Genomic DNA, 12,365 nt, shown 5'->3' with positions numbered 1-12,365 from the left:
GTGTACGAAATATACGAGGGGCCTTCAATAAGTTACTCAACACATTTTTTTCTGAAAGCGGATTAGTTTTATTCAGTATTCTAATACTCCGTATTATTCCGTTCTCCTTTGGTTACAAAACCCTATTTTTTCAACATAATATCTGCTCTATGCGACGTCACCTTAATGGGAGGGCCCGTGTGTCCGCATGGTTCAGCTCTACCGGTCGACGTCACAGCCAACGTCTTCCTGCACCCATAACCTCCACATCAGTGTCACTATCAGCCTCGTAAGGCGCTATCAATTTTGCACAGACGGTCCGTCGTTGCTCATTATGGTTTTCTTTTAGACGCGAAGAACCCAGCTGGCACACACCTTCGACAACCCTAACTGTTGGACAAGTGTATCGGCACTACCAACAGATACGTCCAGTTAGGTAGCGACGTGCTTGATTGTGATCTGTCAATCACCTCTAATGAGAGTGTCCGCGCGTTCCAACATCGCAGGAGTCACAGCCGCGTGCGGCCGGCCGGCACGCGGGAGATCGGACAGATTTGCTCCACCTTGTTACGATGATGACAGATGCCTCGCCCAACGGCTCACCGTGATTTTCTTCACTGCCGGGTCTCCACAGAGCTTCTGCTAGTGCCTATGAATGTTTGCGATGCTTAGTTTTCCGCCAAAAGAAACTTAATGACAGTTCTATGCTTGGAACGACCTGCGTGACATTCGCCACTTTGAAGTCTACATATAGCGCCACCACCTATCGGAACTTCATTGAACTGTAGAGACAGAAGCCTGAATAATCCACGATGTCACAAAAGAATTTCTGCATTTTTTTTTCAACCTAAATTGGCCGAGAACAAATGTATTGCATTGCTTATTGAACGCCGCTAGTATATTCAGTGGTTTACAGATGTTGCTAAGATATATTTTAAAAAGACGAATCATTATTTTCCTATCGATTATCGTGTGCGTACATAATGATTGTTTACAGCAATTTTAATAATTTGAGAGTGCAGCAGGGTGATATTTACTTTTCGACACTAGCCATTCTCGCGATAGAAGCAGTATTTTGGAATTATGAACGTCCCATCGCAGTATTTTGCTGTACACGTCTGACTTTCCACGAATCATGAAATAGCGGTGTTTTCGATTTACTCAAAGTGAATTAGCACGTGGTGTGTGACACGAAAGAGAGAGATAAAAAAATGAAATATGCTAACAGTTTCTGAGCAATGTTTTGTGAACATAATCTACGAAGATTGAACACAAAACTGTAAATAATAATCAAAATCAAGCCTAGAGAAGAAATTTCCTCACCTTGAAAAGCAACAATCCTCGATAAGAAGCTGAATAAAAGTACTAGCTAAATTGTTATCCCTGTCGGTATTCTGCACCGAATAATCTGTAAGCACTCACGCTAGAAGCAGGAGACTGAGCTACACTATGAAGTCTGTTGGGGTGGTAATTTTTTATGCCAACGAAAAAAATTTAATTTTTAGTAATCCACCTGTTTCCCTTAACTATTTCATAAGGGAATAAAACTACCCAGGAAAATATTTCAAGCACCTTAAGATAGGCAACGCAACGTACATCATCTGCCGTCATTTTCTTTGAAACACACTTGACAGTTTCTAAGAATGATTCTTTGCGGCTTGCAAGTGCTAATTTTTGAGTGTTGTTATAGTTTTTATTTTAACTTTTTGTGGTATAAAACAAAAACTGATAGTAGCGAGCGATACGGAACGATTAAGGATGTTACTAAATAGTTCCAATGTTGATGAAATTCGTGTTAACTGTTAATTTGTTTCGTTCTGAGTTTCCAGAAGCACTTCATATTTTACCTGTAGTTTTCCCTCGTGTAGATTAATATGGAAGCAAATGGAGCACGCTGGTCCTTTTGACTCCACAAATGAATTTTCTGGTACCTCAACAGCAGACGTGTTTTAAGTCCTGTAGAATTAGTGCTCTCTGAGTGGAATGATATTCAAAAGAATAATATGTTCTCAGAGAAGTGTTGATTATGCCTGGTTTCTTTATATCCCGCCAAATTTATTATTTCAACATCTTATCTCTAGATAGCACTGATACGAAAGGAGAAATTTATAAAATTTCAGATCAATACAAAAAATACAGTTCAGAATAAACTAAAAATACTGTACAACAGCGATTCAGTGACTACCTTATTTACCCTAGTGTCTTTTGATCATTATGAATTGTAAAAACGTTCACATACTGATCGCAGTCACATGTTTTTGGGCCTCTGCGGTGAAAGATGCAGTGGAAATACGAGCAGTGCAGTGAACCAAGATGAAGATTTCAGTTCTGACAGTGCTTAAAATCCACTCGGATCTCGTATACGTTCTCCTAATAGCTGTTCTATATTTCATTTTACATTGAGTAAGTTCTGGACTTGGTAGATATTTACCGAGATCTCTAGCGCAGCAAATAGTGCAGCGCTGCTGTTAAAGAGCACAAGCTTCTCATATTTACAAAAAGTGAAGAAAATAACGAATCTACAGATTGACACTCCATTCTGATGAAGTCTGCCAAACTAGGATTCTACACCACATTAAATGGTATAGTATTATGATGTCTCTGGAGACAAAGAGACTCCTCTGTTATACTCACACACGTTATCTTGCAAACCGTAGACGCAGCCACACATGTAGATTATGTCTTCCCTGATTCATTAAATGCGGTGTCTTAAGCAATGCTCCGACTCATTCTATGCGATTGGTCACTTCACTGATTTATATTTATTAAAAAAACACGTAGACTGAGAGTGATGGAGACAACAACTTACTAAAGACATATCAGTTTCTCAGGAAATATTGTACTAGCACAGGTTGCTTATAGCGCTTACCTACTTATGACCTCTGGCGCATCTGTTGTAGGTTCTCAATTTGATACCGTAGCGCCATCCTGGGAGAAGAGTCAGATTCCTGAAACAGAGAGAAATTTTTTATCCCATTTCGTTCAGTGATACAGATTATACGCAGAAAGTAAAACCTATAAGCCCACGCACCAAGAAAGCCATAATTAGGCGTACAAATGCTTATGCCCCAGACAATAGGACGTGGTAACCAAAGATATTTTTAAAATACTATTTGTAATATTAAAGCTCCGAAAATTTTTTAAAAAAATTTCATCTCATCCTAAATGTAACCTTCTATCCATGTAATCAATTCTTAATTAATCTAGTGTTAATTACGATAAGCAATTCAGGCAAATGACAATACGAGCTTTTGAAATATGGTGCTCCTGATTAATGCTGGAGATTATATGGGTAGATCGGATAATTAATGAGGAGATACTGAATCCAACTGAGGAAAAATAAATATTTGCCTCAGCTCGACTGCAGTAAGAGATTGATTGTTGGCACACATCAAAAGGAATTAAGGAGATGCCAATTTGCTAATGGAGGGAGGTCTGGAGACTAAAAATTGTAAATGGAATACAGTCCTCGAATAACGTAAAGGGTTCATGTTTGTTGCTTAGCTGGAATTTCACTGAACTACGAAAGTTTGTAGGAATGGTTAAATCTATGTAGTGAAATTTCGAAAGTCTTGCATGGTGCCCCAAAGTAGCACAGTTTCTTCGGAACTGTGCAGATATATATTATTGTCCTACAAGTGCAAGATATTACAACATGCAAAGGAAGAAAATAATGGAAAGTGTTGATGTCAATATGAAAACTAAACAAATCATGGTGATTTAATTCTTGTAATTAATTGGTGAGTAATATGTTTACCACAGGAAACATTAAATATTACATCTGGTAGCATCAAAAACATAAATACACAGCATTAAACGCAACAATGTCTGACAATTCTGAAAGGGTACCTAAATGTTAGGTGAATAAACCGGTATCTAACTGCAAATTGCTTGAGATTTCTTTTGCAACTCTGACAAAGGTCCTACGTAAAATCGTTAAGTGGGTTTAAGGCTTCCATCCCGTCACTTATTGACCAGTCTGGTGTGGCAGTTGAAGATGGCAAAACGAAAGCCGAAGTTTTAAATTTCACGTTCAAGAAGTCGCTCACGCAGGAGGCTCCTACAGACATACCGTCGTTTGACTATGGACAGCATAGTAATAATTAGAGACCGGGTTATATGCATTTGCGTACCTTTCGCGTCAGCAACAATTAAATTAAACCACGCAAGCCCTTAGTCGCACGTCCATTGTTTCAGTTTAGCTTTCTATTTACTTTTACACAATTGAACGTGTTTAGTACGCATAGTGTGTAACGTGTTGTGCACCATGCCGCCCGAAAAGAAGGAATGTCGTTTTGTAGATAGCTGACCATCCTCTAACATTTACATATGACAATTGTTTTATATTGTCCAGTATGCGAGAGAAACGTTTCGCGCAAAAAAAAAAAAGTTCAATACAAGTCTTCCTGTTGCAGGAATGCAGAAGAAAGGACCACAATAAGAACTTCTGACAACAGGAGGTTGCAGTAGCAGGGATTTAACCAAAGGTAACAAAAAAAAGTCGGATTAACTTGGATCTATGTGAAGCATTCATTGCAAGCAATACTCCTCTTTACAAAGTTACAAATCCTATCCTCAAATGCTTCCTGCGCAAATATTTCCTAAATCAAAATATTCCACATGAATCAACATTGCGTAAAAATTACATACCGACAATTTACGTAAATGTTCTGGAACGAATACGCAGTGAACTCAAGGACAGCATTACCTGGATTTCAGTAGACGAAATTACGGACATTTGTGGTCGTTACATTGCAAATTTAATCGACAGTGCTTTAAAAGAAGAGCCTTCGTCTTCCTACTCAGCGGCCTGCAAAGAAATTGAAAAAGTATATCATTCTATGATCACCAGATTTATGAAAGAGGGTGTTAGAAAAATATTTCCAGAATATTCTGCAGATGGAAGAGTGATTGAGTTTATTTCAGATGCTGCTCCCTATATGATCAAGGCAGGAAAAGTCCTCCGGGTATTTTATCAAAGTTTAATTCATGAGACGTGTTTTTCTCATGGAGTACATGGTCTTGCTGAAGTAGTACGTTCCACGTTTGTGAATGTAAATAAACAGATTTCATACAAAGTGGAAGTGCTTCTAAAGGCGCGTGCTTGGCTCAAGACCTACAAAGGAAAACGACCAAATGCCCCTTTACCTCCCGAACCAGCGGTAGCTCGTTGGGGTACGTGGGTTGAAGCTGGGTTGTTTTGCAATAAACATTTCGAGGCCATTAGAGGGGTGGTAAACGACTTCGATAGTGCAGGCTTTGGCAGTTTGCCAGTGCAAGGAAGCTTTTAATGATTCCGGTATTAAAAAAGAGAGTGCTGTGATTAGCACTCATATTTCCCATGTACCTGCAAGTATTAAAAAGCTTGAAACTCAAGGTTTGGCGTTGAATGAATCTGTTCAGTTAATCAATAAAATTATTTTAGGGAACTCCCTATTGCTGGAGATATTGCCAAGAAAATTTAAAGAAAAGTTTGAAAATATTTTAAACAATAACCCAGGCTCTGAACTCTTGTGCCAAATTGATAGTTTTATTAATTCGATGGGTGAACTTTTACCAGACACAGTAAGTGGCAACCTAGCACCCAAATTCAAATACTGCCCAGTTATCTTAGTTGATGTAAAACGGTCCTTCTCTGCTTATAAAAATGTTTTAAGTGATCAGAGACCCAATTTTACTAACGAACATTTGGAACAGTACTTGGTCGTTTATGTTTATAATAGTAGAAAAATGTATAACAAATTGTAAATGATGCTTTGGTCCAATTGTATTAATTAAAGGTTAATGCTGTTCAAAAATTCATAATTGTATGTTGTTTTTTAAATGAAGTATTACGGAGTTTTAGAGCGTGCCCCTCTACGTGCGATACATCTCTAAGTTGATCCTGTACATATTGATTGTGTGGAGTATCGATTTAGATGTAGATTCGGATGTAGGACACTCACGTGTTCACGAGGTACTTGTTCGTTCTAAACATGCACTTACCGATCTGATACTCCAATGGCTCCGGAAAAAAATGACTGGAGTTGAGGATTTCTATGTTGGTCGTACTTTACCACACCCATTAAGAACTTCAAAACCGCAGTGGTTAGCCCACGGGATTCGCATTCGGGAGAACGACGGCTCAAACCCACGTCCGGCCATCCTGATTTAGGTTTTCCGTGATTTCCCTAAATGACTTCAGACAAATGCCTGCATGGTTCCCTTGAAAGGGCACGGCCGACTTCCTTCCCCATCGTTCCCTAATCCGACAGGACCGAGGACCTCGCTGTTTTGTTCACTCCCCCCGAATTAACCAACCAACCAAGAACTTCGATGTCAATTCCATCTTTGTCGAAGTTACTGTTTGCTGTAGTACTTTTGCGACAGTATTTTTGTGCATACAATGTTCGTTTGTCAGCGACATGACGAGAAGACCGTCATCATTGGCTTGTTGTAAAATAACAGGGTCAAACGCAACAATGTTTGATAATCCTGAAAGTGTAACTAAATGTTTCGTGAATGAAAAGATATCTAAATGGCAACTGCTAGAGATTGCTTGTGCAAGTATGACAACGGTCCATCTTTTCAGCAGCCATTCAAAACATCGCTTCCAAAAATCCTTACGGAGATCAATCTTTTACCTCCATATTTTACGTTTAGTGCGAAACGTTTCTTCGTTCCCGGATTTTACGCGACAAAAGTCTCTCAGGCGCGCGACACAAATTGCTTCAAGTAGAAAACATTTATTGGCCAATTCGTGTCAATTTTCTGCACTGCAACACTTGCAGGACAATACAATCAAGGGTCGTCAACCTCGATTTAACTTCCGAGACATGATTTAACTTGCCAGTTTTCGTAAACAAATTATTAAATCACTGCCTCTGAATGTATCGGTAGCTGAGTGGTCAGTGTGGTGTCACCGCCAGACACCACACTTGCTAGGTGGTAGCCTTTAAATCGGCCGCGGTCCGGTAGTATACGTCGGACCCGCGTGTCGCCACTATCAGTGATTGCAGACCGAGCGCCGCCACACGGCAGGTCTAGAGAGACTTCCTAGCACTCGCCCCAACCGACTTTGCTAGCGATGGCTCACTAACTTCTACGCTCTCATTTGCCGAGACGATAGTTAGCATAGCCTTCAGCTACGTTATTTGCTACGACCTGGCAAGGCGCCAGTATCCGTACTACTGATGTTGTGAATCATGTACCATGAAGAGCGACGTTCTCCATTAATGGATTAAAGTTAAGTATTCCACCAGCTACATCCTTTTATCTCAGTTCTAATTCCCTTGTCATGCTCCAGACCTCACGCCAGCCTGCGTGAGCTAAAACGCGTGCATTTCGGCGTCCTTTACTAACACGGTTGGCTCTCCTGCCAACCACAACAGTCAGCACTGTTGATTTCCAGGCAAGAGACCTGTGATCGATTCCCAGTACCCCCACGGACTTTTTTTCTTGGTGAGAGGAATGATCTGGGGTGCACTTAGCCACGTGATGCTAACTGAGGAACTGTCTGACAAGGGTAGTGGCTCCAAGGTCGAAACGTCGACAACGGCAGCTAGTACTGTGTACTTATCCCGTGGTCTTCCAGAACGCATCCGATGATGACTGTCAAGGATAACACGGCGGTCGATGAAGTATTGCACAGTCTTCAGGGCCCGGTCACGGCGTTTCCTTTCCTCTTTTCCCTGTCGTTAACTCGCTGCATCTATATATCTCAACAGTAAAAGCGATCACCCACTTTCACTTCCAGGTTGTCTAGGTAACGGATTCCAGTTAGGGATGGGAAAAACCTACCGGTTAAAAACGATACCGATATTATAGTTCCGAATACCCGGTACTTTTGCCGGCCGCGGTGGTCTAGCGGTTCTAGGCGCTCAGTCCGGAGCCGCGGGACTGCTACGCTCGCAAGTTCGAATCCTGCCTCGGGCATGGATGTGTGTGATGTCCTTAGGTTAGTTAGGTTTAAGTAGTTCTAAGTTCTAGGGAACTGATGACCACAGATATTAAGTCCCATAGTGCTCAGAGCCATTTGAACCATTTTTGAACCCGGTACTTTTAGGTACTTTTTTATTATCGGTTATAACAGGTGTCTTATTTCTTAGAAATAACCGAGTAAATAAAAACAGAATAACAGCTAGCCGTAGCAGCTGTTCTACAATCTTTCATTTTTAAATAAACCGTTTTTAATAAAAAGGGGTAATTTTTATTCGTTTGAAATATTGCGTTATTAAAGAAAATGGGGAAGTGATTAGTGCTGTTTTAATAACAATACCGACAGGAACGAACATCAAACATTCGGCATCCGAATTGGTACAGCATTGGTGAGGTAATAAAGTCCCTGTTTACGTGTATCGTGATTTGACGTACGCGTGTACGTGCGATGTGTAAGAGTTACCCCTCCCTGGTCTGTACGGCAGTTCCTTGCTGTCGTTGCCAGACATCCGTTGTGTTGCAGAACGTCACCAACTCTAGTCAGGAAATATTTTTACGAAGTGAAGCTGCAGCGAAGCACAATGCTTTACTTGATTTAAAAGATTGAAGATTTGTCATCGATTTCCATGAAATAACAAAAGAGCACGTAAATTATAGAAACAGTAATAAATTAAAAATTAGAAACAGTTCGTTCGTGGTATATAATAAAAACTGAAAGTAACTGATCAGCTGCTGTGTCTACACGATGCGTTCTGAACTATTTCATAGGCCTTCATCTGATTGTAGCCCTTCAAAACGGACATATTAACACGAAAAAAAGTCCTTCAACCTTAGTTTTCACCCTTTGGCATTTACTGTTCGTAATGGCCAAGTAGTGGTACGGTTCCTGATTACAACATGCTTTTAGATGAGAGTTTCAAAAAAATTACAATTTATTGGAGAATAGTGGTAATTCTTTGTAGTATTTAACAACTTATCACATATCGAGAACAACAGGGAACGTTGGACTATTTCTTTTATTTGCTTATACAATTTGATATTTTGATTCTCTATGTCTTGAAACTAAGTGAGTCAGAATCTTTCAATCTTTTTCTTACAGGAAATAATAGGAATAAAAACCTCCACTCGGTTATTTCAGAAACTAGTCATTTTGAGCGGTTTGAACAGTCAACTTAAACAAGGGTAGAAAAAAAGATACATCCTAAAACCAGTTGTTTCAGCAATAACCGCATCCCTACTGCTAAGTGCAAGAAGAATTTGATCTTCACTATTCCATATATTTATTGACCGAATTTAAAAACTTAAAATGCTTTCATAATGTACTCATTAACAGGTACAGTCTCATATTGACAGAGGTGCAAAAGGTAGAAACAGTATGCATTTGAAGCTCTATATATGCATTGAATCGAAAATTACTCAGTGCGCAAATTACCCAGCTTATATTCATCCATTATTTCACAATTAGAGCATTTAAAAATTTCCAACAAACTTTACACATGACCAAATCTTTTAATAACTTTTTCTCGTTAACACCCCTTACAAAATAATGAAAGGAAAAAGGTTTATCACTTACTACGTTTTGCTTTTCATGGAACATCATTTCAGCTATAGCCATGACGTTTTAATTTGTTACTTCTTTACTACTATTTCTGTAGGCAACACATTTTGCAAACAGTATCCTCATACACTATTGCAAGCACTTGACAAATAATGTTGTTATACGGCACCTTCTTCCCAACAGGGTGAAAATTACCCAGACTGTATTCCTCCAAATATTTAACTAATTCAGTCACTTGTAAAGTAATCAGATGTCTGAAACTGTTTTATACATGGGAGTTCGAGTCTTAAAGAACTGCGGTTGGTGTTAGTGGCTTGGAAAGAGCGTTGTTCGTTTTCCTGTCCAGTGCTCGCATCTCGCTAACAGTCAGTAGACCGCCTCCTGCTGAGGAAAAGCAACACCTGCCGGGAACATACGTAAAAGAAAAAAAAAATAATGATAACAGTCAATAAAATTTTTCTGGGTTTGTGACTGCGTTGTCAATATGTGAAACTACCGACGTTTCGGTCACTGTTGTAAGTGAACTTCTTCAGATGTTTTTGTTTATTGACTGACAATGGTGGCAGAAGCCTACATTTATATAAAATATATCGAAGTCAGTAGGTCAAAAGTCACACAAGAGACTCAAAATTCAAATTCCCACGGAAAAAAATTTAATTTATTGGGTTTAATTAGACTCCTCAGTCCATCTCGTATAAAAACCCATAACGCCGAGTGTCACGCCCTTGCTAATAAATAAAAGTTTAACTAAAAATTATTCCATTGCATCTTGGCGTGGTGGTATAGCAATCTTCTATCGCTACTACTTAAAAAAAACAGCCGTAGGTTCAACAATATACTTTATCGTTTAAAGAACAACGCGTTTCGCCCAGATAGGGCATCGTCAAATTATCTCATAGAGGTGACGATAGGTATAGCAGCGTAAAACAGGACCTCGCGTTCAAACTGTAAGCACAGCCGTACACCACAATGGCCCCAGACCCAATGCGTATATCTCTCGCCTCCTCTATGAGAAAACCTCATGATGCTCTATCCGGGCGAAACTCGTTTTTCTTAAGTTAATAAAGAATATTGCGCAACATACTGCTTTTTTTAAGAAAAATTATAGAGCTTTAATTGTTCTCGTGGCCCATTGATGGTAGGTGCACTAAGCTATAAACATTTATGACATGTGCATTTATCCAGCCGCGTGGGGTAGCAGCGCGGTCTGTGGCGTCTTGTCACGGTCCGCGCGGCTTCCCCTGTCGGAGGTTCGAGTGCTGCCTCGGGCATGGGTGGGTATGTCGTCCTTAGCATAAGTTGGTTTAAGTTAGATTAAGTAGTGCGTAAGCTTAGGGACCGATGACCTCAGCAGTTTTGTCCCATAACACCTTACCACAAATTTCCAAAATTTTGCATTAGTCTCCTGAGTGTTTCGAGTAACTGTAGAGTGACAATGTTCATACCTTTGTTCACGACACACACATCAGTTTTCGTCATTGTTTGCAGAATTACAGATGTATACCGAGGTAAGTTCAGTTTTGAAAACTCTGACCGGGAAAAAAAACGCAACACTAAGGTGGAGTTGTGCGACATAATTGATAGGCGTGTTTTCACAACTGAAGGAAGATGTCTATTCGAATTAAGTGCCATTTGCGGAAGACTGGTGCTAGTAGCTTCTCTATGGGAATACAAATCAGAGTTGCTATAAATACACGCTGTAACTGCAGTGAGACTTGGTTGACTTAGAAACGTTAGTCAAGAACGTCTTTAAGGTGACAAACACGCCGTTGTCAGTACCTTACTGAGTTTGGATAAGGTCGTGTAACAGGACTTTGAGAAGACGGATGTTCCTTCTGCGATATTGGAGAAGGACTTGGCAGGATTATAGCCACTGTGAATGTTTGCTAAAGTAGTGCCACGGAAATGTACGTTCACAAGAAGTCCGGACTCTGGACGGCCACCTATCACTACCGAGAGGGAAGACGAACAGGTTTGGCTTATGGCTCTGGGACATCGTAACGCATCTGGAGTAGCAAAATGAGCAGCAGCTGCCACGACAGTGACGCAACGAACGGTTACAAATAGGCTTCTTCAAGGACATGTCCGAGGCACACGCCCTGTAGCTTTTATTCCACTGACCCCATACAACCGCCGTTTGCGACTTCCGTGGTATCAAGCGAGAGCTCAACCTAGGGCAGGTAGAAGGTCCTTTGTGTTTTCTGATGAAATCTTGTTCTGCCTCAGTGCCAATGATGAACATGTATTGGTAAGAAGGAGGCTAGTTGAGAGTCTGCAACCAACCTGTCTGCGTGCTACGCACACTGGACTTACATCGGGAGCTACGGTCCAGGGTACGATTTCGCATAACAGCAGCAGCACTCTCGTGCTTATCCCTTGCACCCTGCCTGCAAATTTGCTCTTCAGCCTGGTGATTCGACCTGTTGTGATGCTATTCATGACGAGCATTCCAGGTGATGTTTTCCAACAGGATAACGCTCGCCCTAATACCTCTGTTGTAACCCAACATGCTCGGTCAGTAGATCTGTGTCGAATCGAGCACATATGTACATCATCGGATGACCACTCCAGCGTCGTGCACAAAGAGCATTAACCATCCCTGTATTGATCGACCAAATGCTATAGGCACGGAACTCCATTCCACAAACTGACATTCGCTACCTGTACAACACAATGCATGTGCGTTTGCATGCTAGCATTCAACATTCTGGCGGCTACACCGGTTGTTGATGTACCAGCCAGCATTTCACATTTTCAATGGCTTATCTAGCTCTTACATTAACCTGTGTTCTTGCAAGGTTAATTATTTGAATACATTAAAAATACAAATGTTGTCTCGAAATTCATTACTCTGCACTATTTATTTTTTCGTTTTGTGAGTTTTTCCTGTGAGTATATTTGTTTGTACTAC

General features: G+C 40.4%; 1 protein-coding gene across 1 annotated transcript in view; it reads right to left on the bottom strand.

Annotated features, from left to right (window-relative positions):
* The window catches only part of LOC126355884 (serine/threonine-protein phosphatase rdgC), a 1,775,952-nt gene that overhangs the window by 1,494,991 nt on the left and 268,596 nt on the right, over positions 1-12,365 (bottom strand). Inside the window, exon 2 of the mRNA XM_050006387.1 lies at positions 2,849-2,927. The gene's annotated coding sequence lies outside the window, so the exon portion shown is untranslated. The remainder of the gene's footprint in view (positions 1-2,848; positions 2,928-12,365) is intronic.

This window comes from Schistocerca gregaria, chromosome 3 (genome assembly GCF_023897955.1).
Source record: "Schistocerca gregaria isolate iqSchGreg1 chromosome 3, iqSchGreg1.2, whole genome shotgun sequence".
NCBI classification, from domain to species: Eukaryota; Metazoa; Arthropoda; class Insecta; order Orthoptera; family Acrididae; genus Schistocerca; species Schistocerca gregaria.
This window is presented reverse-complemented; position numbering and strand designations above follow the sequence as displayed.